General features: G+C 48.3%; 1 protein-coding gene and 1 long non-coding RNA gene across 4 annotated transcripts in view; one reads left to right on the top strand and one right to left on the bottom strand.

Moving 5' to 3' along the window:
* Window positions 1–25,444, bottom strand: part of unc5ca (unc-5 netrin receptor Ca) — a 119,268-nt gene that overhangs the window by 75,664 nt on the left and 18,160 nt on the right. The window lies entirely within an intron of this gene.
* LOC129604689 (uncharacterized) lies at window positions 12,227–18,567 on the top strand. 2 transcript variants are annotated; one of them, XR_008695780.1, is made up of 3 exons: window positions 12,227–12,366; window positions 12,466–12,559; window positions 18,047–18,567. It is a non-coding gene; the product is annotated as an uncharacterized LOC129604689 (long non-coding RNA). The 2 variants fall into 2 exon arrangements; XR_008695781.1 differs by lacking the exon at window positions 18,047–18,567 and adding an exon at window positions 12,623–12,914 and having other exon boundaries at window positions 12,466–12,537.

Raw genomic sequence — 25,444 nt, 5'->3', positions numbered from 1 at the left:
GTTTAAACTTTGATGCAGGGAGTTAAAAAGCAACCACCGCCTTCAATGAAAAGGCGTTTCACAAGTTTTCTTGTACAAAAGCATCGGTTTCAAAAGCTCAACATCAAAAGTTGAAACACGGTTTTACACCAGAAGGAAAAAAAAACAAGACGATTCTTTAATGTGTGCAGTTTTCCTGCTACGGCAACAAGAAGTAAGATGAAAAAGAAGGAGCACTTGGCAACATGTTGTTAATGTGCACCTGATGGCTTCCTGGTTTGAGGAACCTTTCCAGCTGCCGCTGACCTGCCAGGATGGAATGCTGCCCTTAACAACTTCCTGTGGGAGTTAATAAGCAAAGGGGCAAATGATGGCTGCCGCTGAAAGGCCCTTTGTTGTGCCTTAGGTCATCAGACCCGATCACAGAGCAGCCTGGTATGTGTGTGTGTGTGTGTGTGTGTGTGTGTGTGTGTGTGTGTGTGTGTGTGTGTGTGTGTGTGTGTGTGTGTGTGTGTGTGTGTGTGTGTGTGTGTGTGTTTAGCAGCCTTGTGAGGGAGACGGCTACACACTGGGCCTGCTCAGGCAGACTGAATGCATGTCTTTGACAGACTCATACACACACACACACACACACACACACACACACACACACACACACACACACACACACACACACACACACATACACACGCACTGGTAACAGATCCGTGAGGAATCTCAGGTTTTGCTGCCGCTGTGTAAAAGCATGTGTTTGCTGTGTGCAGCAGAGGCCAAGGTCAACGCCTCCTGTTGACTAATGTCTCATGCAGAGCTAAACTTATGGAGCTGCTCACGTTGATTCAAACAGCCTAGACCGGACACATGCATAGTATTACTGTATGTTACAGCCCTACTGAGTGAAGCCACGTATAGAACCCTATCCATTCACAAGCCTTCCATAACTTCATTAGCCAACATCTCCTGCAGTGCTTCCTGCGCCGGGCGCCCCGACCGTCGCGCTCTCATCCACTTCCCTCAGATCTCCATTTGATCTGGCTCACTCTTTGCTGAACTCCATCACAGCCCATTTGCATAAGGTTAAGGCTGCCCGGCGAATACTTTACAGTACTTCCCGCAATTATTTTGGAGATCCTGAAGCTGCCTTGCAACACCAGACCAGAATCATTAAAGCCACGACTCACTGCCGCTTTCCTACTGGGTGCCTAAAAGCCCTTCCTGTAATGTCTCTGTGTGATGTTCTCCAGTGACATTAGAAAAGCTAAATTGCTCACTGTCACTCAATAAAGGTTTAAAGTGGTCTGTAATTTTATAAAGGCCTGGATTTAAGGCTCTGTCGGTGTGCGAATGCTATTTGTGTCGGCTGGAGTATTTGTTCATGTGTGTGTGTGTGTGTGTGTGTGTGTGTGTGTGTGTGTGTGTGTGTGTGTGTGTGTGTGTGTGTGTGTGTGTGTAAGTGGTCAACAGCGCCTTAAACCGGATGGAAAGTGCTTCCATTAAGGCATGTGATGGTTCCAATTGCACACTGCACAGCGTGATGGGATGACAGAGCGTGTGTGTGTGTGTGTGTGTGTGTCTGATCACGTCCCTGCCAGTGTGCAGTGGAAGCCAGATGTGTGTGATGTGACTCTGTTCTGTCGCTCACAGGTCAGGGGACACACACACACTAACCCGCTGAAGGCCTGTTCTTTTCATTATCACTGTGACTGGCCCTCACGCTGCAGTCAAACAACTCTGACAAAGGACCCTCAACCTTTTCACCACCACGCGCACGCTCACAAAACAATATAAATGCACCTGTTCTGGCGTTACAGACACACACCGCACGACAAAGCACACGTTGGCACAGGAATGGGCTCGGTTTTTCCCTTTAATCGTGTCCACAACCCAGGTGACCATATCATGAATATCTCCTCAAAGCGCTCCAGCTTCCCTCAGTGAGGACATGAGACAGAGTAAGGAGCACACAGGCCGCTCGTCAATCACTGGCTCATACTAGGTATTCGCAACACAGCCGCATTCATACACTGGAAACAGAGGAAAAAGTTAAAAAAGGCCTGAAGGCATCGAGCAAAGAGTGATAGCGATCCTCATCAGCTGTGGAAGACGGCTCATCACTCATCCGCCTTTCATCATTCATTACTGTTCACGTCGGTTCCTCCCACTAGTTCCTTCACTGCACGTTTGCTTATATTCCATGACTCGTACCTGTCCAAATTCAGAACGGCGCCGCAATCAAATACGGAGTCGTGACATTAAAGGAGACTTCCGTCACAGCTGCGGGCGGCGGCGGTGAGCAGGGTTCGACTGCTTGGAGCCCATTAGCCGTTGAGGGAGCCGGACCCCATGTGAGAGCGGAGCTAACCAAGATGATTAACAGTTTAAACTCCCATTTAACACACAGAAATAGCTCTGGTCATGGCACTCTCCTCGCTCCGCTCCCTCTGAGGCTGAGTAATATTAAGTTCATAGTCCAGCGCCTTAATAGATGTATTAATATAACCAATGGGCTTCTGAGAGCATGAAATTATCTTTGAGCGATGAATTAAAGCCTTATTGATTGTCTGTGAGGCGATTCACTACACAGCAGACAATTTGGAGCATGCTTTACTGACCGACTGATTGCACCAAGGAATGTCTGAACAAATGAATGAGCCGCGTGGAATGAAAAACAAATTACTTATTGGACAACGGGTTTTGTGTGTAACTCACAACAGATGTCTGTTCGTCAATAACTGTACCGACTAACTAAGAAAGGAAAAAAAAAAAAAAAGCAGACGGCGGCGGAACAATAACCGCAAAATTATAATCAGCCACAAAGAGAAGCTGTGTGTTTCTTTGTCCTTGTGTTCGCACAACGCGGGTGAATCGCGGCGACTGGGAACAAAGGCAGTGACCGACGTGCACCTCTGATCCTCATCAGTGGCATTTTTAAGCGTAATCAAGCTCATCTAACACCAGTTGTCGTTCTTCTGCTGATCGACCCGATTCGAAGCGGGTCGCGGCCCGCGTCTGCCAGCGCGGCGCTGACACGGACGTGCCGGCGCCTCGCGAGCCCGTGAAAACGTTTGTTCAGTCCTCGTGCGCGGCGCAGCATCCTCAGCATCCGCAGCCTGTTGTGCTCTGCCTGGTGTCTCCGTACCTGCCGCTTCAATTAACAAACTCCCAGCGTGCATCGCGTGCTCTTAACAATAAGCCCAACACAGTCTCCTCTTTCATCCGCCAGATAAGAGACACCCCATTTCTCATATTCTCTCATTCATCAAATTATGTTTATTTTTTATTAGTTTCATAGAATAATCACCTGAGGAGAAGCTTGCTTGGCCAGAGATAGGACTGTGTGTTCTCTCTTCCAGGATCCACACACTTACACACAAGTGCTGCTACTTCACACACAGACTCCCATTGTAAATATGTGCACATGATACCGCTAGTTATACAGCAGATATAAATATCGCATTTAATTACAAAGGGATGTGCTCATGTCTAAGCGCGCACACACACACGCGCGCACACACACCTAATTACTCGAGCCCACTCTACCTTTTCTCCCACCCAGCTCTCTTTGCTATTGTTCCCATAGCAACAATATAAAGTTTGATTATTGCCAATTTTTCCCCGTTCATCTTTCATGTCTATTCCTCCCATGACTCCCAGTACCTCTCTCTCGCTCTCTCTCTCCCCCTCATGTCGCTCTGCCCTTACTTTGCTCTCCATTTTCCTCAGAGAGCAGAGAGACTGTTGTTCAACTATGACTATCTGATCGTAAATCTCCAAGCTCACATTCTTACCGTGTTTACGTCCCTGCTTTCCTGCTGCTTTGGATGTTTAGCCGCTGCCTGCCTGTCTGTCTCTTGACCCGGCAGTCCACCTGTCCGTCTGCCCCCCCCCAAAACCCCCAGTCCTAGTCCCCGCTCCGTCCCACTATGTCCTGCTCAACATTAGCACAGGAAGACAGAAAAAAATAACATTTATTTGTCACAAAGCTAAGATAAACTAACAGAAACACACACACACACACACACACACGCACACACACACACACACACACACACACACACACACACACACACACACACACACACACACACACACACACACACACAGCCAAAGCAGCCCAGAGTAGATAGACACAGTAACAAAACCAAGGATCATAAACAAAGAGAGTGTTTGTTTGGACTGGCTGGGGCAGAAAGATGGAGAGCCAATAAAACGTCCTGTCTCCAGAGGAGCTGAGGTGAAAGGTCAAGTGTTTTAGTGTTTTTTCAGCGACTGTGTCTGTTTGCGGTGGTCTTAAGTAGTCATTCACTCCACACAAAGGCCTCCACCCTGTCCCTATCCACTTTCATGTGGCACACACACACACACACACACACACACACACACACACACACACACACACACACACACACACACACACACACACACACACACACACACACACAACCCTGAACCACACACCCCATAAAACAAATAGTTTCATCAACTGTCGTCTCAGGTATTAACACGTACAGGATTAACTGCATGTTGCATTGGATCAGAATGGGCATCGTGCTGGTGTGTGTCCACTGTGAGTTAAATTACCTTCACTCCACACAGATGAAGTCTGACAGCGTGTTTGTTAGAGAAAAAAGAAACAAGCTAAATGAAGAGGAATATGTACAAAGGAAGAGCAAGGGAAGAGTCAAAAGCAAAACAGATGGTTTTTAATGAAACTATCTGCTTTTTTGTGAGGTATCTCTATGATGGAACTACAGGCAATATTTATTCCATTTCTGCCTTTGTCTGTCTCGGTTTGTCTACATATTCTTCTTCCCTTTTTTGTCTCACACACACCTCCTTTTTCCTCACTCACTCAAAAACACACTTTTTAGATTTATACTTTCTTTCCGTGGCAGACTTTAAGAAAGTGAGACCTGACAAGTTCAGGTGTAAGATGATCTGAAACACAAACGAAATTAGAAAACGAGAGCGGAAGGGGTTGAAGGGTATCAGACATCAGAGCAGATATCCAGACTGAGGGAAAGAATAACAGTGTCAAATAGAGACACATTTATGAGGCTGGGTTTGCCTTGGATGACGTTCCCAACGGTACTTGGGATTCTGAATAAATTCAAATGAAGAAAAAAAAATCCTTGAGAGTTGATGAGTTCCAATTCAGACAGAAAAAAAAGGTGGGCGCGAAACAAAAACGCGCCTTGCATCACCGTCAGTCTCTTAGTGAGGAAGACGAAAGAGGGGCGAGAAGTTAAAACAGAGACAAAATCGCGGGGAGGAGGAAAAGGAGCGAGCGAGCGAGCGAGGGAGGGAGGGAGGGAGGGCAAGGCGACGGGGGAGGGAAGGAGCGAGGCATGAGCGTGATCTTTGAAGACTCGCTGTCCCTCGGTGGCTCCAGATGAAACGCATGGAGCAGAGCGACGGGGAGGGAACGGGGAGGCTGGGAGCGGGCCTGGCCCCCTGCTGTGACCCCATCAATCAGCACATGCACGAAGCGGGACGCGCCCCACTGCTAATGAGCCATTTACACAGCGGCTTGTTTGTGCGCCGCCAAACAACGCGCATTCTCCTACACGCGCACGCGCGCCAGGTGTGAGGCAACCGCGCGCACCCCGAGCCCGACGCCTCCGGTTCTGCGCGAGATCTTGACGGGAGACGTAACGAAATCATTTGCATCCAGGCTGAAAATGTGCCCTTTGAAACCACCGGCACGCGCGGACGCAGCTCCGCTTTTACCGGGTGCTTTGTTTATCTGTGCACAAGCGGCGGAACGGCTCCGTGGGTCTGTGACAGACGTGGACGCTGGAGTGAAATCCTCCTCCGTTGTCCACCTGTTCAGGGCATTATCTGTACGAGAGGAAGCAGCTGGCTGATGGTTGTACACACACGCACACACAAATTATAGCTGAAGCTATGTATTAATATACTCACCACTAATCTACCACCTGCATTTATCTCTATCTATTCATTAACAAAGTCTCTGTTCATCCATCCATTGTTTTCTGAGACACAATTTATTATTAATATTATTATTGTTGCAGTTGTTCTTGCCAATAAAACACTAACCATCTGCTCTAAGCCCAAACATAAAACCAAATCATAAGTAAATGTCAAATCTAAATCTAGTTCTAGCCTCATCTCTACAACCAGGTCTTCACCCTCCAGCGATGAGCCTTGCACGTTTTCTATTTATCTTTCAAAGCCTCAACACATAAAACATGTATCCTTTGGGAGTTGAAACCAATATTAATCAATTCTATAAAGCGACATCCAACAGTGTTTAATGGACATTTTAATGAAGTTGATGAAGAGGCGACCGGCTCAGGCCAGTTAATAAGAGAGTAATTATAGTGAGGTCAATTGGGCAAACAGCAGGGGTTGATCCGCATTAAGTAAGAACATGTCACCTTCAAGCGCTGTGTGTTAATAAAGCTACTGTATTTTTGCTTCAGCCTTTTTACATTACCCATCACATCAAGGAAAAAAACCTGCATTTATTCCACCAACATAAGAACTACTGCACAACAACATATGTGTCAGCCCACACACACTGTACCGAATGCAAAGAGGCCCGGAAAAAACGAGGCGTGAAAAAGCGGAGAGAGGCCGACATTTACACAACAAAGACAGATGCACACGGGAGGAAAAGACAGAGCCATAACTTTCCTCCACATAAAGAGAGTGACACTGACAAATGGCTGTTTTGAAACCAGGACGGCAGTTAGCACATACGGACAAACCCTGTGTGTGTGTGTGTGTGTGTGTGTGTGTGTGTGTGTGTGTGTGTGTGTGTGTGTGTGTGTGTGGCAAAAAAAGAATAAAAAAACAAGGCTTTGCCCTGGATAAAACCTGAAGCACCCAGTCAGCAACATGACAAACCAATCCACTGCCTTCGCTTTGAAAGGCGGACAGAACCACACACAGGATCCAATACTTCTGATTTTCTATTGTTCTGGAGTTTTTTTCACATAGATGTGGGTGATGAACGTCCAAACCACGATTGTGATAAAATCAAATGTGCCAAGAACTGCTAATAAATGTTATTAGACAAATGGGGAGACGTAGTTTCCGAACATCAACTCCAACAAGCAAACATTAAAGCCTCCCGTTCGTTTCAAACTCAACACTGTGAACCTCACGTATGCGTTTGCTTTGGGTTTTATGTCGGGGTGAAACCAGCTAGCCGTGGGTGAAAACAACGCAAATCCACAAAGGCTCTGAAAGCACCGTGTTTCGGAAAAGTTGAAAGCCTTAATGGACGCTCGCAATCTCAAGGTGACTAAGAGACAGACAGGCAGACGGAGCAGCAGAGCGAAATAGCAGAGAGAAGAGTCAACAACAAGACGGGCGAAAAATAATAAAACGGCGCAGGGAGACGTGGCTGCTGGGAGGAAGGTTAAGTGAGAGAGAGAGAGAGAGAGAGGGAGCGAGCGAGAGAGAGAGAAAGAGAGAGAGAGAGGGAGCGAGCGAGAGAGAGAGAGAGTGAGAGGGAGGGAGCGAGAGAGGGAGGGAGCGAGAGAGAGAGAGAGAGAGGAAGGTGGTGAGAGAGAGAGAGAGAGAGAGAGAGAGAGAGAGAGAGAGAGAGAGGAAGGTGAAGTGAGAGAGAGACAGAGAGACAGAGAGAGAGAGAGAGAGGAAGGTGGTGAGAGAGAGAGAGAGAGAGAGAGAGAGAGAGAGAGGAAAAAGGAAGGTTAAGTGAGAGATAGAACAGAGAGACAGAGAAGGAGACGAGAGGAAGGGGGTGAGATAGAGAGATAAGAGAGAAGAGAAGCAGAGAGAGAGAGAGATAGAATGTGAATTGTGAGAGATAGATACAGAGATACAATTAGGGATAGAATAATGGCCGGTTGTTAGATAGAGTATAGTTCCTATCATATCGAAGTCCTATATAGCGAGATGATGAATTTGCATTGATAAGGCGACCCGAGATTGATAGTCTTATCTAAGATCTGATCCGCCTACTGCCTCGCCTCTTTTCCCGTTTACGTGATTACGTGGTCGCTGAGGCACAGAGATAAGATAGAAGAGAGTAAGGGTGTTGGAGTATATATCATGAGAGAGGGGTTTAACAGCAGACTCTAAATAATGTACATGAGCATTTGACTGAAGTGCATTTCCATCCCCTAATTGTCACATCAGCTTCTCATCTTGTTTGGTTGTCACGGCGACTACTGTAGCCGTGACGTCCATTGAACCTTTCTATGATTGCGTGAATGAGGGCATCACGTGAATCCCTGCGTGCACCAGGAGCCTGAATCCAAGCAGAGACTCTGCACTGAAGGCAAGTACAGAGTCCATTAAGTGGTTCTGAACGACAGGCATGAACTCACAGGCAAATTATTCTACACATTTGATGAGCAGAGTAAAGCTCAGACGAGAGACTAATAGTCTCAGAGGTGAGCTTTAGGTCACACCTGTTTAAAGTTTAGAATGTCTGAACTGTTAGGTTCAGTAATTAGACTTGAGTAAATGACTGAAATCAATATTATCTCAAACCGACAAGTCTGGGTTGTCGAAAATTAATAACTGCCACCAAAAGTCAAGCTAGAACCAGCAGGCCCAGATTTCCTCCTAAAGAGAGAGAGAAACAGAAGAAAGGGAGGAGAAAAAAAAGGAAAAGAGGCAGAGATATAGGTCTGACCAGAGGCAGCGAGCATGCAGTCTAAGCCCTAAGGTAGATGAAGGGCCAAGACCTTTATGAAAGGACCTGTTGTCACTCTCAGGACACACACACACACACACACACACACACACACACACACACACACACACACACACACACACACACACACACACACACACACAGCTACTACACATCAGAGGAAGGCGCTGAAAGGTCCCAGGAGCCGGGGGCTTGAAAGTTCATGTGATCTGTCTTGGAATTTGTGAGTCTGCGCACACTGGTGTTTGTCATTTATTGCAATCGTGGCATCAATAATTTAGCCGGACTCTGCACCGAGGACCAGAACAGCAGAGATGCCCAGAAAGCACAGCTTCACCTGGTTGGGCTGCAGCTAGAACGGTGACGATGTGCTGCCTGAAACGTCGCTTTAAGCACAAGCAGCGCGTTAAATAACAGGTTTCTGATCCTGTAACTGTAATGTAACTGCTTCACACGCATGTTTTCATCAAGACTTGATGAGAAGTGGGCAAAATCTTCGCTCCACTCTTCGTCTGGAGACGACCTCTTCAAAGTGCTGGGCTCCTTCCTCTCATTAACAATGGAACCCATCTGACACATGACATAACTGTGAGCCGGGCTAAACTGCTAGGAAGCAAAAGGCCCCATGTATAATGTCGCTGGTGCTCCATTTCAAATGGCTTTTCTGTGTCACCAACAGCCAGAGCTGGAAGCAGCTGGACCGGCGCCCGAGCATCAGGAATCCGGCCTAAAAATACCCACAGGCGCGGGATGAAATCAGACCTAGTCGTGCTCCGATGCATTTACATCATCTGGTATGACGCGTGTGGAGGCGCGCGGACCGGTCCAAACCCGGTTCAGGAACAGTAGCTGAGGGTCGGAGGTCACGCGATGCGCCCAGAACCCAGAGAACTACAGCAGGAGGAGGGATCGCGTTTCCCCTTCGTTGGCTCCTCTCCGTGGGCTCTCAGGAAGAAATAAAATAGAATTCAAAATCCATCTTCTTAAACACAAAGCACTTAATGATCCCTTAAAGGTTTCATCGCGGCGAATTAGCCCCATCAAACAGCGTTTTATCAGCTCGTAACCGACCGCTTCTGCTGCGTGACGCACTTTGCTGTGAGTGGCACATGAGCAAAACCAGCGAGCGCCGACTGAGCCGCGAAGCTGCGGAGCCGGTGGACGCGCTCACGTGGAGCGGCTCTGCCTCCGAAGCGGCACATTTACGTAAATAGCCCGTAAGCCGCGCTTGGCTCCCGCTGGATGTGGCGGCGCCCGTGTGCAGCACCGAGGGACTCGGCGGTGTTTGACTGCTATTCAGAGAGGTCTAAAAGCTAGCGGGGGTGACACCGCTGCCCCTTGTACCACTAAATGTTGCATCAGGCTCATTCCCGTGGGAAGCGCCTGAGAGTCCTCCAGCAGGGCTATTTGTGCCCATCTTCCTCATGCTCCTCGCTGCCTCCAGCATCTCCTGGACCGCCGGCCGCTGGTTCCTCCCCCTCCAATCTCAGCCTTCCTCTTTTCCGGCGACTGAGCAGGTGCCTATAACGTTACAGGCTCACTCAGTCCAAGCTTTTAGTTTTCCACTTCACCGCAGAGCATGAAAAACAGTAAATAATTAAGAGTAAAGTTTCTGGCTAAACTCCCTGGAACCACAAACTGGTTCAGGTCGGCTCCTCTTTGAATTATGTGCAGCAGTCAGCAGAATTGCCAATAGATCGTCTTTGTGAGCAGATCAAGGGATTCAATTGCTTCTTAAGTCTTTTATGGTCCCTCAACAAACGTCCAGCAACATTTCCTCACTTCAGAGCATTTTTCCTCACATATACACTTAACTAGGCGCATTTTTCCTGCCACTACTTCTAAACTCTTCTAAACCTTTCATCATTTTGACAGACGCTATCTCACATGTCTCCAACCTTCCAATATTAACGCCTATAATAAGAAAACACCATATCAGTTTGTTTGGCCCTAATTTAACATTTTACAGATAAAGAATGATGATGAGTGTGAACCCACACGCTCCTGTGTTTGTTGTGCGGCTCCTGAAAATAATGACAACGTCACAAAAGCGCACGCGGCGACTACAAGGCTAGCTTCAGGAGAGCACAAGCTACTTCATTAGCGTAGCACGCGCACTTTTCATTATGGGGCTAATCAAGTCAACAGCGTGAGCGCGCGGGCAAAAAGAAATGCCACATGAAGATTCTGTGGGCGTTACTGTGAGGTGTCTCATTAGCAAAGCTAACGTTTGGTTTTACACTTTAATTAAGCGCAGCAGCTGCGCATTTCGCCGCCGCACGAGGAGAACGAGGCGAACAAGGCGCCTATGGAAAAGGCCAAGAACGGCGAGATCCGCGCCGATAAGACGGCTCGGCGTCACGCGGACCCAGCATCACGTCCCCAAAACAACCGCTGCGTTGTGCGAGAGACCCACAAAATCCGCCAAGCGCAACTAAGAGCAGCTACTGTGCAACGACAGAGAACGTCATTTAGTGAACGCATACACAGTGAAGGCAGCATTAGGAGACGCGAGAAAGGGCCCTCTTTCATAGCTGCTAGAGCAGCCTTGGCTTCGGCGTCGACGGCTGGTTTATTTGGAGAAAAAGGCGGTTATGTAAAGCAAACACCCAGCGACCTGCGATACGTGGCAGCGACGCGCCGCCAACGCCAACGTCACCAACACTCCGTTCGGCCCCGACGCGCTCCGGCCGCGAACAGAACCGCAGTGTTCAGCCACCCAGCGCCGAACTGTCGTCGTCCCGGCTCAGCCAGAATGGACGTCATGACACCTACTGTACGACCGCACCAGATAATGAGCACATTCATAAGACGGCTGTGACGGCTCGGGCCGCCGGCTCTAATTGGGCTTCAGGATGGGGGGGGTCAACAGCAGTCAGCAGACGGAGAACAGGGGAAAACTTTTACTTCGAGTGGGAGAAGGGCCCGTGAAATGGGAGCCGGATGCTATCGCGGGAGACCACACTGTAGCTGACCACACGGAATAATGCCACCTCGTGCGCCGCGGCACAACAATAAAAAGCACTGGGTGTGCGAGCGGACGTAATTGGCCTCTGAGCAATCAACCCCAATTACCCAGCGCCATAATTGGCTGCAGCAAGGCAGCTATCATTAAGTTTGAGCAGGCACCGGCATGCCCGCGACGCCGCTTATCTCTGCACTTTATCTGCTGAATTAGTTACAGCTTGGGCTGCCAGGTCTGGAAAAAACAAGCAAACCGGATGATCGTATATACATATACGATCGCTCCATGTTAACATTGAGTTAAACATAAATATGAGTGATGTTACACAGCTGCTGCGTTGCTCGTAACACTTCAAGTTGTGTTATTAGTAGTATGTGATTATGCTAATCCTAAATGCTGACGCGGCAGAAAGCATGACGCACTAATCTCCAGAGAGCTCTTCAAAAAGGAAATAACGAGGAATCAAATATTGATTGAACCTCTTTTCTTTCCCAAGTTTAAATATGTAAAACACAGATATCTGCCAACTAACCAGAAGATGTGGTCCCGTGGAGACGAGTGTCCTCGGTTCCTCCTCATGGAAAGTTGACTGATTGTAATGCAGGACCGTCGGCCCGTGCAACTCCACCAGCGATGGACTCTGTGCTTGTTTTGACTCAACCTTCGCTGTCACACGCAACAAACAGGGAACTGGAACGTGGGACTCCAGAGTCAGCCGCTGCTGCGGGTCAAACAAGGCTCTGCCCCAGAAGTAACCCGGTAGCAGGTAAACAAGAACCTCAGCCCCGCTGGCCAGACAGGCCCACGTTTATATTCTGAGTGGCTCCGCAGCCTGCTGATGTTCTATCTTTGCTTTATTCTACAGATTGTCAAAAGCAGCGCGAGCTTTAAGGATTCAGTCCTTTCACTCACACACGTACTTCAAGCCAGAGTCAAGGTAGCTTTTCTGATCCATCCAGGTGAGGAACATGTTTTTGCCTTAGTATGACGTCTAAATCTGATTTAAGCCTCTATTCTGTTAGGAAATTTCTCCGACTCAAATCTTTGCTCCAACTTTCCCAAAGTAAAGATGGTTGGGAAAAAGAAACGGACCAATCGCATGAGCCCAGCTCCCATCCAAAGATGTAATATATGATCAGCTTAAACAGAAAAACTTCCAGACTCTCTAAACAACTTTCAGCTTCTCTGCCTTCATTTCTCACTGAACACTTGCTCTTCAAAGCAGAATCATAGATCTTCAGTTTTTAAGCTTCTCTCTCCTAATTGTAAAGTGGTTTGGAAGATCTTTGATGTTTGTCTCCGAGAGAATTTGCAGAAGCCTCAAACCGCAAGACAAAAGAAAAACCAGAGACGGTAATTTAGTGGGAATTATTTCCCTGCTGTCAGGAGAGAGGGAAGGAGGGAGGAGGGAAAACAGGGTGGAAGGTGAAGAATAAAGGATTAGGAACTCAGAGGGTAACCAATGAGCCACTAAAGCAAAGAAAAGGTCCATTTCTCAGTCATTCTTTCAACATGATGATGTGTAATACAGTTTAAATCAGCATACGAGCTATTTCCCATTGTTTATGCCAGTGTGACTCGAAGTAAATGTCACCGTCATTGCTCAAAATGCCCTGAATAATGACTTGAATGGTGATGAATTGGGTGAAAACACTCTCGAGAATCTAAGACAATTAGCCACGGCGTTGACTCCCGCTGCTGCGGAGGAAACCCATCAGCGGCGAGCCACGAAAATCGCCAAAATTACACGCGGCCTTTGAATGCCAGTGACAACGCTTTTAACTTGGCAAATATCCGTCGCGGAATCGCCCAAATGTGGACAAAAAAAACACCCGTAATAAATCAGCAGGAATGGCGGTTTCGACGGGGTCTGTGTCAGCGAGGATCTTATGGCTGATGTAAATCTTAGCAAGAGATGAAGGAAGAATTACTATTGTTAGATTCTGGTAAAAAAAAAAAAAAAAACAAGCATTTGATCTGCTTTCAGAGAGTTCAGAGCCTTTTCAGGGGCTTTGGTGGGTTTATTTTATTTTTTTTAATAAACTCAACCCAGCTCTCGTCTCTCCGCGCGTCCTTGTGTTCTATTATTTACACCCGTGTTCATTTGTTCTGCTACACCGTCTCCTGCTGTACTGCTCAGCCAGTATTCTGTATTCCCAGGAGCATGTTCACATACAGTGTGTCTCGTTTAGCTTCCGCTTCTCCTTCCCCATCACCGGTGCACGAGCGCCTCGGTCGCAGACACACACTGAGACCTGGATATAAACTGGAGAAGGAGGAATTGCTGAATAGGAGCTAATATACGGACAAAGTTAACATTTAGCGCTAAATCTAAACCACAAAATAATGCTCACATACTGTACAGCCAGAGCCCATTTCTTCCCCAGGACCTGAATGCTGAACAAAACTGAAATATGAGAGCATTAAAATTAAAGATTTTGCAGCAGAATTCAATTCGGAGCGGCCGGGATTGGACGAGGTGCAGATTTTCCACCCTGTGGAGTCTCCTCTGAGCTCCCGTCCCGGTGTGAGGGAACCGAGGCGGTGAGAACCTCATTGTGAGCAACAGGAGAATTTGTACGAGCGTGTCCGACCATTTCAGATGATTCAGCAGCACCTTAGTCACCGCTCATCTCAGACATCACTCCGTGAAATGACGTTATTTAGTGTCACTATTGAACATAATAGTGAGTGAGTCTGAAACTACCTAAAAAGGACTTGTCTATGATGCTTGAACTCATTTGATGTTACACACGGTCCCATCAGCCAATTAAAGCACATTACAGTGATAACTGCATCTACTAAAACCTAATCAAGGATGGAGTCAGAGAGATTTGAGATTAATATTCTTATAAAGGACAACTTCAGAATACAGAATCTTCACAATCTTTTTAAAAAAAGGGAACAAGGCACTTTAATTGGGGTCAAGACCAGTCAAAGCCCTCATTAGACCAGATTCAGCTCTGCTGTCGTCTGAGTGGAGTCAACCTGCCTCACGCAGCTACACAGTCTGCACAGTCACATTTAGTTACATCCAGAACACCTTGAACTAAAAGAACTTTAATCAGCAGTGGCCTGGAGAATAAAGCAGACGGATCAGATTAAAGCCACAGCAAAGACGCAGAGCAGGATGAGCCATCAAAGGCCTGTTTGTCTCCCAACTTTAGTGTTTGTGAAGAAATATTAGCTGAGGGAGAGGTTGAGACAGCTGCTCCATCCCCGGTGCTTCTGTCCGTCAGGTCTGACAGCACCTCACAGCTTTAGCCAATGACCTGTTGACCCCGACTCGTGCTTGTTTCAGGTCTTTATTCAACTCTGTCTGCAGTGAATGAACATCTGTGGTTGAAGGAACAGTGGGATCGAAGCAAAGGACACCCTGGACTAAAACCAATATCTGTAAATGCCATCCACCAAAGGGCAATGGGAGAGATTTAAAAAATTAAGATGAGAGCTGTGAAAAAAAATGTGTAAATATAAGAAAAAATAAGGTTTTCTGAAGTGACAAAACTAGAGAGAAATAAAGTCTGAAAGAATGATCAACTCAGTCACAGATCATAAAACACTTACTGGGAGCGAAAACACTGAAACGGCCAAACTGTTTAAAGCGACGTCGAGTCAGTAAAGCAGCGAAGCAGAACAACAGGCAGCAGAGACGGCAGCCGAGCGCTTGCCTCCGTGCGTCTGAGTGTCTGAGAGTCCGTCCCACCGGCGCTCATCAGACATCATCAGATCATCTGCATTTTCACTCTCGAAAGGAGCCTGAAAGGAGCCGCACAAAAGAGCGCCACCCAATTAAATCACAGTCAAGGCCCTGAAAGGCGAACGCCCGCCCGAGCCGCCGCGGAGAAACAATGTGGAGACGCTATCAGATACAACAGAAATTAACTCAATCCCTGAGAGATAAGAAGGAAAAAATGTTTTAGGCAATTACAGCGGCAGATTCTGGAGTCCGGCGCCACAATGCTTGAACGCACCAGCGCACACAGCGGGGCGGCATTTGCAATTTGACGGGAGGTTTTGAGGGGAAAATGCAGTTTGGAGTTTAAAAAACCAGAGTCACTAAACTAAAGTCAATAACACTTGAGGCAACAATGAACCAACTCATCTATTGAATCCCCCCTTCGATTCCATGACGACGGCGAGTCTTCATCATGTGAAAACGGGCCGTGTCCCTGACGTTAGACAGACTGAGGCAGAGTGTGTGGGAAACAGCAGCCGAGACAGCACGGAGCTCTATGTGATTTATGTTGTGATGCAACCGATTTTAGGTTTGGATGAATAAAGCAGATGCACAGAACCTTCACACCGTAGACTGAGTCCCACACGGATGAGTTCAGGCTCGGAAAGAAAAGCAATGTGAAGAGTAAAAATATGGAAAGAAAACAACACCAACACGCTTTTGCCTGGGAAACTGGTGAATATGTGAATATTTACTGTAAATATTCTACTGTATCCATGTGTCCTTACTCTCGTGAACAAACACGCGTGACTGCTTTAGTTGTGTGGAGTTCTTGGACTGCTTCTTTCTGCAGGCGTTTCCGTTCCATAGACCAACGCTGGCAGAAAAGCTGCAGCCGGGCTGACCCAACAACGCGTTCTGGTGTCCACGGACCCAGACACGGCGCTGAACTCCCTCAGAGGCTCGGGCCCGTGAGGTCGGACGCGGCTGCGGTTGCACTGAATCCACAGAGTCTTTTTCACCGCCAGCGCTCTTCACACGTGACACCGGAGACGCGGCCGGTGACGTCTCTGCAATAAATACCAATAAACTGCTATCTCTGGTCAATAAGAGCCAATAATACTAACAGATACTGAGAGAAACAGGCCCTAAAATCATCAGGTTAAAGAGACATTATCATCAAGCTGTGTGTTTTGAATCCCTTTTACATTAGAAGCACTCTGTATGTTTCCTAATTGATCCATATTTCCGTCTGGAATTCGCCGGCCTGCTTGTTTATCACTCAGGCCCCTTGAGGTGATGAGGTGAGGCAGCTTCGCCCGCTCTCCGGCGATCGTGGGCTTCGCCAACGGCGGCGTGAGTCTGGAAGCGGCCGGGCGGGATGAAAAAATGGAAAGAATGCAGCCATTCTTCCCCCACTCGGCTGCACGCTCACTTTTACGCGCTGCCGTTCCAAGTAGGTGTGTAAAACGCTAAATTGCTCAGCTCATAAAGAGACACGCACCCTTAACTCAAGTAGCAACAAACACCCAATCCGACGCTGGAAAAATCCCCAAATAAGCTAAATAATCCTATAAACCTCGGTAATTACCACAAAAACGTCAGCTCTTCAGCTCTCACCCTCAATCAGGCTTTTTTTGTTTTACCTGAAAGCCAATTTATAGCTGGTGAACGACAAAATGACCTTATCGCTAAATGAGAAAAAGGAAACTGTCTCTCGGTGCATCTTCCCGCTATGAAGACCCATTAAATCCCGCATGAGTGTGTCAGTGTGCACATGTATTAGGAGCACTCACACATGTAACTGAGAGGACGCTTCTGGAGGGATTGAGGTGCTTTCAGGCGCTTCCTCTGCCACAGGGCTTCATGGATGTATGCATGTGAGTATGAGGGAGATGGGAGAGCGAGAGAGAGAGAGAGAGAGAGAGAGAGAGAGAGAGAGAGAGAGAGAGAGAGAGAGAGAGAGAGAGAGAGGGATTTGGGCATCACTTGGAGCCGGTAGTAAAAGGTACTGTAGACCGGGGGCCTAATGCATTTCTCGGTCACTAAACACAAGAAACCATTACCCTGTCAATTCTGATGCGCGTCTATGACTGTGATTGTCCCTCCTGCGTTTCCCCTCGTCGGTGAGATACATCCTAAACTCCCAGCGCCTCCCGTGCATCGGCGCCGTTTGAGCCGCGAGAACGCGGTGAGTTACTGTACGTCTGGCGGTGACTCACTGGGATGCAGTGAGAACTGTGTATATATTGCACTCGACATATCATTACATGTCCAAAAGACATAACACAGCTCTCAACTTCCATTTCCCCCCTTTATCACAAGTGGCAAATATCCCCCCGGAGCCCATGAATATTACATGACCGCACTACAGAAAGTACTTGTCAAGAAAACGTCAAAAATAATAAAACTGGCCTGTTCTTTTGTTGGGAGCTTAGTTTTCTGCTCCATGTGGTGATGAACAGAGAGAATTATTATATGTATTAGTACTAACGGCTCACCAGTACGCTGTTTGTAGATCAGACGATGACAGTCTGAGCTGCTCAATGATTGATTGATTGATTGATTGATTGATTGATTGATTGATTGATTGGTTGGTTGAATAATAAGCTCTAATTGATGCTCACACACTCACCACCCTGTAGTGGAAGCTTGGCTATAATTTAAACAACCCAACAACACTAACCTGATATGGTACAGGTCATCAGGAAGTAGAAAATGTGATGAATGGAAGATCTGACGTACAGTAAATATCCTGTGTCATTAGGTGAAGCGAGGAAGGCATCTCTCCGCCTCCGTCTCCCTGTCTGCTCTGCTGCATCCTTGGCGACGCTTTAAATGAAGGCCGGTATTGTCTGTGTGTGTGTGTGTGTGTGTGTGTGTGTGTGTGTGTGTGTGTGTGTGTGTGTGTGTGTGTGTGTGTGTGTGTGTGTAGGCACATTGACTTGCAATGACAAGCTAACTGGAGGGTAACTAACGGGACTAAATGTGTAGGAAGAGCAAAAGAGATAAAGGGGGGGAAGGATTTTTGCTTACACAGTGCAAATAGCTGGTGTCATTTGCCTACAGGAGGTGAGCAGAGAGTGAGAGGAGACTTATCAGGAGAGTTGGAATGAGGAGGAACAAAAGAAAGGAGCTGGCAGATGAGGAGAGGAAGAGCAGAGACACGGCGAGGACGAGCGACGGTAACACTTCCAACGGATTCGGAGGAAATCCATCATTTACAAAGCGCTGCTTCCACATTAGCGGGTTTGGAAACGATTACAAATGCTTTATGTTTTAATAAATACTTTGCCATTCTAAGCATGATGACTCATACAAAGCACGCGCTAGTTGTTAATGAATATTTGTACAAGGTTGAAGTTGGACAACAAGGATAATGAGCAAAACAATTTAATGCAGATTCAAGTAACAATGACTGATTTAGAGATTACTTTAGATTTTTCCCCAAGTATGAAGTTGACGACAGTCAGGTCCAAGCTTCAGAGCTTCAACATGCGTTTTTAAATAAAGGAACACACATACGCATTTAAAACACACTGGTAAATCATTTTACAGCATTTATAACAAGGTGTCTCTGCCTGTTCATGTAAAAGCGTGGTAATGAGTGAACCACTGTAAGCGTTTACTCGTTCTCAATTAATGTTTCATAGCAAGTACTTGTTGTTATTCGTGCCAAGAGGAAGATTTGACTGTATCCTTCACCACAGTTTAGTCCACACGCACCACAGTAAACACAACACTGCACTCATCCTGCTGCACAGCAGCGCCTGTCTGTCTCCCTCGCTCTGCAGGAGCACAGGCTTCTTTAAATGGGGCGCACGGAGAACCGGCGGAGAACCGGCGGAGAACCGGCGGAGAACCCACGGTTCCCTTTAGCACAGAGAGCGATGGAAACCGAAGGGAAAATGGTCCCGACGCGCGCGCTCCCCCGGACGCCAGAGGATGAAGTGTTAAAAAAAGCACATCATTAAAGTCGGCGAGTGCGACTAAATACAAGGTGGCGCTCGCAGTAAGCCATGCATAGAAGCCACAGATTTGTTTGGAGCTTAATACAGTAAATCATCTAAATTAGAGCACAGAGTTTACAAAACAGTACGTGACATGGAAGCAAAGCCAAAATTATACCGTTCATACAAATTATATAGAGGCGAGTGGCGCTAGGTGGGACTAAAAACAGCTCTGGGAAAGGAACAAGTCCTCTATTATCCCATTTAGACACTCTCTCCTTCCTTTCTCTCCCCTTCTGCTCCTCCCTCCCTCCGCGTGTCCTTTCTCCTCCATTTTCTCCCACTGAAATCCCGTTTAAGTGCTTAGAAGGAGAACAAATGTCCAGAACCACTTTCCAAATCCCCATGTGCGCGCTTGTCCCCATTTTTTAAGTGCCCGTGTGCATGTGTGACCGAGAGGAGCGGGAGGCGAGTACGTAACCAATATATGTGAGAAAATGTCAAGGGTCCTTCAATCGGTCCCCCCGCGGAACCCAGCGGAAGAACCAGGGCAGGAAAAACCAAAGTCAACAGTATTTAGTGACCCGACGGCCCGACACGTTGGGAGTTGTTAGCGCTGATTGGTGGACGGATCGTTATCTGTCCCCAGAGCGTCTGCGTCTGAGATTCATCACAGGTCCCGCACCTCAGAGAGCGCCTTGTGTGTGTGTGTGGGGGGGGGCGCTGAAAGGCGAGCTCCGCGGGGAGAGTCAAAATGGAAGACGTCCTCCCGCTGCTGCGCCAGAGCCGCGTTTAATTTATGTGGGAGAAAATGTGTAATTTCCTCAGACAAACACGCACACAAAGGAGGATTGTGCCCAGGGCCTACAGTCAAGGGCCCAGGGACCACACACACGCACACGCACACACGCACGCACGCACGCACGCACACACACACACACACACACACCATTTATGAACGTGTACACTACTGTACAATAGATATCTTGACACACGTGCATGTGTGTGCAGGACCAAAGCTTTACCCTTCATCATCATCATCCTCCTCCTTCCCGGCCTCCCTCCATTTCACTCTTTCCCCTCCTCTCTCTCTCTCGCTCCCTCTCCATTTTTGCTTGACCTCTTTCCCCTGCCTCCAATATTTCCCTCCTTCCATTTTTTAAGTGTTCACTGGAGAGATGTTTACGGGGTCAGAGCACACAACGAGGGCTCAGGGCGCCCGCAGACGGAGGCATGAATAAAGGCAGACATTTGCAGCCTCGCCGTCGAGCCCCAGCGCCACTAAAACACGCGCTCAGCGAACGCAGCTCGGCCCGACGGCGCTGCGTTCAGGGGCGGACGGAGAGGAGCGCGCTCTGGCGTAATGAGAGACATCATCTGAACGCACCTGCACGGCTGTCAGCGTGTGGCGGGCGTCAGGCAGGTCCTCGTGCCGCTTAATCAACGAGTCCGTTAATGAATCGTGTAATGTGTAAAGTGCAGATGAGCTGCAGACTAAACACTGAATAGCTGGTTGCTGTGGAATCATGGGCTGTAAATGGATGCAACGCACAGCCATCACAGTGCGGGCGTCACGAGTGAAGCACAGGGGAGATTAATAGAGTCCAGATAAGACGCCCACTCACCGCCGCGCGTCCCAAAGTCACCGTTCAGGTGGTTCAGAGAGACCATGTGCCGAGAGCAAAGCGCAGGCAGAGACACGCAAAATAACACATGCACACACAGGCAGAAGCGCAAGGAGCGGACGGCGACAGCTTTTCCTTTGTTGACACACAAACGAGCATAAACTAAATTAGCGAACGCTGACTGTGGCGTCAACAAACGAGCGACAACAAACGAGATCAACGTTTTACTTCCATCGCTCTCAAGGTTGTTTCATTGATTTTTTTACCCGACTTGTTTGCCTCATTAATGTAGAGCACAGCGTTTAGCATTACAATTATTACTGGCTACAAACAGCTACTGCTGACCCTCCTCCGTCCATCTATCAGTCCATCCATCCATCCATCCATCCATCCATCCATGCATCCATCCATCCATCCATCCATCCATCCATCAGCCAGCAGCCAGCCACAGAGCCAGCAGCAGCCAGCAGCCAGCAGCCAGCCAGCCACCAGCCAGACAGCCAGCCAGCCGGGCAGCCAGCCAGCCAGGAGCCAGCCAGCCAGCCATCCAGCCAGCAAGCCAGCATCCAGCCAGCCAGCCATCACCACATCCATCCATCCATCCATCCAGACATCCATCCATCATCCATCCATCATCCATCCATCCATCCATCCATCATCCATCATCCATCCATCATCCATCATCCATCCATCCATCCATCCATCATCCATCCACATTTCTTCTGGTGTTTGTTACTTAAAGTACGAGTGTGTGAAAGTAATGGGAGGTTTTGGCTCAGTGATTTGTCCCTTCCAGCCACAGCCTGGAGTAGCGACGCAGAGAAACACATGCGCTGCCGCCTTGCGTAGTAAATTTCAGCTGTAAATGACTGGAGGTTTACCTACAGTATAAAAGGACTAAAAGGAACCATATGAGCAACCTTCCAGTGAGAAGTTTTACTTGCCCTAGATCACGATTCCCCCATAAAAATGATATGAAATGAAGAAATCCAACGTTGCAGCCTCGGGGCTTCCATTGCCCCAAATTAAGCAGGCCTGCGTCCCAGCACATATGTGAGATCATGCCTCCAGGCCTGCCTGCGCCTCAGTCCTAGTCTCCTGTAAAGGTTGACTACATATTATGTAGGTCTCAGGCAGCAGTGCTTGTCCTTTGTAAGAGCCCCCCCGAGGGCTCAAACTTTTCATGAAATTGTTTAAGGTCCACTCCGCAGCCACATCTGCCTTTGGGGTGGAGTTACACTTTCAAATGGGCAACCATCCCGACTAAGTGCTGCCATCTGAGCACTGGTGTGTGTCCTGGGTTCCATCTTTCAGTATGCTGGGAATAGAGAGCCAGAGACAGAACAAGAGGGGGGGGGGGGGGGGGGGGGGGGGGTTGCCATCCCCTTAGTCACCCTGCGGTTTGCGGCTCAACGCTCCCAGGCCGCCTCACATTCCTACATTGCATTCTTTCCCTGCTGCTTCAGGCCTCAGTGAGCCACGATCTGGGCCGGACTTCCCCCCGATAGGACGTCCCATCCTCAGCGCTCCGTTACTGCTGCCGACTGTGCAGTACAACGAGCTGAGGGGAAGTTTGGAAGCATTTTGGCATCGCTTTTCACCATGTGTCAGCGAGTGTCTCTAAACACACACACACACACACACACACACACACACTTTCGCCCAATGCTGTCAGTCGCTCAACAACATGCAGCAACAAACAAACGTGAAGCAGAATCCAAATCAAACCAGGAGCCTGTTTTCCAATGTTTTATTCATGACTCGACACAAGCATCCCACTGTTATATTTGTACTTCATCCCTCTGCCTTTTATAATTGGCTGTCTCACCTGTCAGTCATCCGAGCGCAGGCAGCCGCATGTCAGCGTTGTAGTGGTAGCTGACAATGACGAGGGGGCAGACTGGAAATAGTTTAAGCTGCTGTTTAGAGCGTCAACGCGTGTCTGCTGATCAGCTCCCCATCACCTGAGCAAACACAACCGCTCACCTATGCTACACAAGGACTCATAGGTTTCTATGGGGTCTGTCCCTCCAAAGAAAAGCTGAAATGACAAGAATATCCCTCTGTGTTATTGTTAAAGGGCCGCTGCACGAGGCTGCAGGCAGAGGGGACTGAATTAGGAGTGATTGCCAGTGGGCAGAGGTGGGCCACGAAGTGAAGAGTTCATTTCAGCAGCATCCGCGTCCACTCCAGAGACAAATCAATAAGTGAAGTCCATCACTTCGAATGTATAAAATATAGAAAAACTAACTTCACAAAGTGCCATCACCTGCTCAGCCGCTGACGCAGAGGAGGCTTCAGAATGTGCCATTTGTCACTCCTGTGCCATGAACCACGGCAGAAGAGGTGTATTTTTGTCCAAGTGCTGGATATCTCATTTTGTCAAAATAAAAAAAGGAAGGAGGTGTGTGGGTGTCACGGTGCGGGGGTGAGAGGAAGGGAAGGACCGATGCGGAGACAGAAGGCACAAGGAGACGAGCACACAGAGGCGAAGGACAGAAATGCCAGCGAAATGAACGAAGGGAAGACAGAGTCAGACTAATTGGTTCTGCACTCTGTGCCCATTTGAATTTTAACCACTTTCCGTCTGTCTCTCTCTCTCACACACACACACACACACACACACACACACACACACACACACACACACACACACACACACACACACACACACACACACACACACCGTGGCAGGTTCTGGAGCGGGAGCGACCCACGACCAGGGCAAACTGAGACATGTTCTGAGACACGCAGGACGACCCACAGCCACGTTCTCCTTCTGGGCTCCAGTCGCAGCAGCGTTTCAGAACTTTCACAGCAGGATCAATTCACTGCAATCGAATGGCAGTGATTAAAGGATTTGCAGGCAGGAGCGGGATAAATCAATGCACCCTTTGTGTGGAGTCCAGCGTTGTTCAACGGTGACCTGAAAACCTGCGCCACCGAAGTATTGACAGCGCTGACTTTAAGTTAGTGAAGCTGAAATGTTCAAAATGTCCAAGTGTGTGGTGCTCAAAGAGGCGTCAGGGACCGGTCACTTACTAATCAAACCGATGGATCTCGCCTCCGCTGCGTGCTCCTCTCCGCTAATTAAAACACTCACTGAGCTTCCTGCTCGTCCTCGTTTTACTTTTATCGTCCTCTGCATCAATGACACAACTCTGACGTAGCCAGAAAGCCCTTTTCAACTGAGGGAGCGGAGAAAACAAAACAGGAGAATGGAAAAAGCTGGCTTGCGAACGCACAATATGGCATTAATTAGTGTTGACTCAGTAGCAAGTTACCACCCTGCATCAGTGTTGTGTGTGTGTGTGTGTGTGTGTGTGTGTGTGTGTGTGGGTGGGTGTATACCACCCTCTCAGCTTTCACAGTAGCCAACAGAGGAACAAAGAAAACATGTGTTTCAAATAGGCAGCACCAGCACTGGAAATATACATGTAATCACTACCGCATGTCACCAGCTACGCAAACACACACACACACACACACACACCAGCGAGCGATCGCGTCAACATGCTGACAACGAGCCCTTGCGAGCGCTAACTCGGGCCCAGAGCTGCAGGCCCGTTTGCGGCGCTGACGCCGAGTCAGGATATTTATGCACGCGAGCGAAGGGACGATTCAGACCCACAGCCGGACGTCCGTTCAGGACACTTTGTCTCCTTTCAATAAAACAAACCAGTGGTCTGGTTTCCCTTTAAGACGGGAAAGAAGTGCAGGCTTTGGGGTCCGACGGCACTGCGGTTCATGGGAGACTCACTTATCCGAGGGGTATCTTATTACATCCATTCATTCTGGAGCAAAAACAGTGTAACCTTTTGACTGCGGAGCTAAATCAGGGCCATTATCCAGCGGCAGCGCTCGTTACTCTGCACTCCCTCTGCGGTGCCGAGCGCTCCCATTGACTAACCGTTCCCTAAACTCTTTCCTTTTCGCGGCAGGAAGCAGGGCGGCGAAAGAGACGAGGCAAAGTTGAAGGAAGGGCCGACTTGGCAGCTCCCTATTGATTAATACAGCCAAAATCCCCCCCCCGCTCAGATGAGGTGTTCGTTTTCCCTCACAATCTATTTCAGGCACACACATGAATAGGATCTTTTGTTCTGTGTGGAAATTAAATTGCAAGTAGAGACTGTACTTAAAACTAAATGCTGGGAGCATAGGAACACACAGGCAATCTATTTCCAAACCCAGTAATTCTAACCAGCGACGGCACTGACAGTGAGGCAGGGTGTGTTCAGGCATCTGTGACTGCTGTAAGGCGATACCTCGCTCACCGCTGAATATATGACGTCCGGGAAAAAATGCCACTTTTTCAGGGAAACAGGAGGAAATGAATGAAAAGGAACTTTGTATGTACAGTGTGTTCCACTACAAAGTTAAAAAGAATGAAAACAATCCAGTTAAATAAGTTAGCTTATGAAAGTGAGAGAATCCAATGCTGCAAACGCAGCAAAACGTGCGTCCAGTCACACCTGCGCCGCTGACGTGTGTGAAAGCGGACATGAGAACCCGTGGAGGAGCTGAACCCGGGCCGCGGAGCGCTGGCCCGCTGCACCGGCACGAAGCTGCCGGCTCCGCTCGCCTGCTGAC

This window comes from Betta splendens, chromosome 9, assembly GCF_900634795.4.
Source record: "Betta splendens chromosome 9, fBetSpl5.4, whole genome shotgun sequence".
Classification (NCBI taxonomy): Eukaryota; Metazoa; Chordata; class Actinopteri; order Anabantiformes; family Osphronemidae; genus Betta; species Betta splendens.
The sequence above is the reverse complement of the archived record's forward strand: the minus strand, read 5'-3'. Positions and strand labels throughout refer to the sequence as shown.